The following is a 3,347-nucleotide window of genomic DNA, read 5'->3' as shown; positions in this document are numbered from 1 at the left end:
ACCGTGTTAGCCAGGATGGTCTCGATCTCCTGACCTCGTGATCCACCCATCTCGGCCTCCCAAAGTGCTGGGATTACAGGCTTGAGCCACCGCGCCCGGCCTCTTTTATATTCTATTAGAGTAGAACTGTAATTTTTTTCACCTCCAATCATGTCTTAAACTATTATGTAAGTAGACAAGAAAAATAAAACTCTACCAAGGTAAAACCTGAACTTCTGGATTGAGAGGACTTTCTTGAGAGATCTGGGTTTGAACTCTGTACAGAGTCCAGCCCTACAGGGCCTGTGGTTTTCTCTTCATGTGCAGAACTAAGAGATCGTAGAAATAAAGACACAAGACAAAGAGAAGAAAAGACAGCTGGGCCTGGGGGACCACTACCACCAAGACGCGGAGTATGGTAGTGCCTGGCTGCGCTGCTATTTATTGTATACAAGGCAAGGGGTCGGGTAAGGAGTGTGAGTCATCTCCAACGATAGGTAAGGTCACTCAAGTCATGTGTCCACCAGATGGGGGCCCTTCCCTATTTGGTAGCTGAGGCGGAGAGAGAGAGGGGACAGCTTACATCATCATTTCTTCTATGCATTTCTCGAAAAGATCAACGACTTTAATACTTTCACTAGTTCTGCTACTGCTATCTAGAAGGCAGAGCCAGGTGTACACAGCGGAACATGAAAGTGAAGCAGGAGTGTGACCGCTGAAACACAGCATCACAGGGAGACGTTTAAGTCTCCAGATGGCTGCGGGTAGGCCTGGCTGATGTCAGGCTTCCCACTGAGAGGTGGTGGAGCAGAGTGTTCTCTAACTCCCCGGGGGAAAGGGGGACTTCCTTTCCTGGTCTGCTAAGTAACAGGTGCCTTCCCAGGCGCTGGCGCTACTGCTAGTCCAAGGAGCCCTCTAGTGGCCCTGGCTGGGCGTGACACTCTTGCCTCCTGGTCACTTCTCACTGAGTCCCTTCGGCTCCTAACTCTGTATGGCCTGGTTTTCGTAAGTTATAATTGTAAAACAGAACTTATTAATAAAAGAGTAATGCTACAAACTAATGATTAATAATATTCATATATTATTAATGAATAATAATTAAATTACAGGCACTGTGGCTCACACCTGTAATCCCAGCACTTTGGAAGGCTGAGGCGGGCGGATCACGAGGTCAGGAGATCAAGACCATCCTGGCTAACACGGTGAAACCCCGTCTCTACTAAAAATACAAAAAATTAGCCGAGCGTGGTGGCGGGCTCCTGTAGTCCCCGTTACTCGGGAGTCTGAGGCAGGAGAATGGTATGAGTCCGGGAGGCGGAGCTTGCAGTGAGCCGAGATCACACCGCTGCACTCCAGCCTGGGTGACAGAGCGAGACTCTGTCTCAAAAACAACAACAACAACAACAACAAACACATATATAATCACATCTATGTTCTATTTCTAATATAACTATTCTTATTTTAATTATTTTCTTTATTATACTGGAATAGCTTGTGCCTTTGGTCTCTTGCTGCGGCACCTGGGTGGCTTGCCGCCCACAGAACTCTTCTCCACTTCTTTTTTTTTTTTTTTGAGACGGAGTCTCGCTCTGTTGCCCAGGTTGGAGTGCAATGGCACGTCTCAGCTCATTGCAACCTCCACCTCCTGGGTTCAAGAGATTCCCCTGCCTCAGCCTCCCGGGTAGCTGGGATTACAGGTGCCTGCCACCACGCTCAGCTAATTTTTATATTTTTAGTAGAGAGGGTGTTTCACCATGTTGGCCAGGCTGGTCTCGAACTCTTGACCTCAAGTGATCCACCCACGGCCTCCCAAAGTGCTGGGATTACAGGCGTGAGCCACCGCGCCTGGCCTCTTCTCCACTTCTTACAAACTGTAGAACATCAGGCAAGCTAGTATTTAATTACTTAGAACCTTGAAGTACCTATTCATAAAGTCATTATAAGAATTGAAACACACACATATACACACATACACATAGTGAGTGTCTAGCACATCTTCTAATTTTAAGTTTTTTTTTTTTTTGAGATGAAATCTCGCTCTTGTCCCCCAGGCTGGAGTGCGATGGCGCAATCTTGACTTACTGCAACCTCCGCCTCCCAAGTTCAAGTGATTCTCCTGCCTCAGCCTCCCGAATAGCTGGGATTACAGGGGCCTGCCACAACGCCTGGCCATTTTTTGCATTTTTAGTAGAGACAGGGTTTCACCATGTTGGCCAGGCTGGTCTCGAACTCCTGACCTCAGGTGATCCACCCGCCTCAGCCTCCCAAAGTGCTGGGATTACAGGTGTGAGCCACTGCGCCCGACTTATTTTAATTTTTTTACTTTTTTTTTCTTTTTAATAGTATTCTTGCTGTTATCTCACAGCACATCTTTTTAAACCTTCCATTTGTGTATTAAAAAACAGAGAGTCAGGCTGGGCGCGGTGGTTCATGCCTGTAATCCCAGCACTTTGGGAAGCAGAGGCGGGTGGATCACCTGAGGTCAGGAGTTCGAGACCAGCCTGGCAACATGGTGAAACCCCGTCTCTACTAAAAAATACAAAAATTAGCCTGGCGTGGTGGTACACTCCTGTAATCCCAGCTACTCAGGAGGCTGAGGCAGGAGACTCTCTTGAACCCGGGAGGCGGAGTTTGCAGTGAGTCGAGATCGCATCAATGCATTCCAGCCTGGGCAACAGAGTGAGACTCCATCTCAAAGAAAAAAAAAAAAAAAGAAAACAGAGACTCAGAGGCAGGGTATGGTGGCACGTGCCTGTAATCCCAGCTACTTGAGAGGCAGAGGCAGGAGGACTGCTTGAGCCTAGGAGGTGGAGGCTGCAGTGAGCTATAATTGTGCCACTGCAGCACTCCAGCCTGGGCAAGAGCAAGATCCTGTCTCAAAAAAAAAAAAAAAAAAAAAAGGAAAAGAAAAGAAAACAGGTTTTGGCCAAGTTAATAGAGCTTCGCACGCTGCTTTGCACATATCAGGCACACACATATTTGTTGAAAGAATGAGTTTGTTTTCAATTTTTCACGTACAAAGTTGTATTACACATTTGGAAAATATATCTTTCCAAACTTCGCCAGTATTTCTAGATACATGTATTCCTAGACGTAAAATTGCTGAGGTGAAAGAGTCGGCCATGTTTCGGAAAACTGCTATTGCGATCCAGTAGGCCCTCAATAGACATTTCCATTGCGAATTTATTTCTCGCGATGCCTTTCGGGAGTTGTAGTCTTTGCGATGCTTGCTGTGAGTCGTGGTCTGAGCCGGTCTCAGGAAGCGGGCGTGAACTAACCCATTGCGCGCCAGGCTTTAGGACCCGGCGGGGCGCGGGGACACGGGAAGGGTCGGGGAGTTCGGGAGCGCGCCCGTGAGCCCGGAGCAG

This window comes from Mandrillus leucophaeus, unplaced genomic scaffold (genome assembly GCF_000951045.1).
Source record: "Mandrillus leucophaeus isolate KB7577 unplaced genomic scaffold, Mleu.le_1.0 Scaffold18, whole genome shotgun sequence".
Classification (NCBI taxonomy): domain Eukaryota; kingdom Metazoa; phylum Chordata; class Mammalia; order Primates; family Cercopithecidae; genus Mandrillus; species Mandrillus leucophaeus.
The sequence above is the reverse complement of the archived record's forward strand: the minus strand, read 5'-3'. Positions refer to the sequence as shown.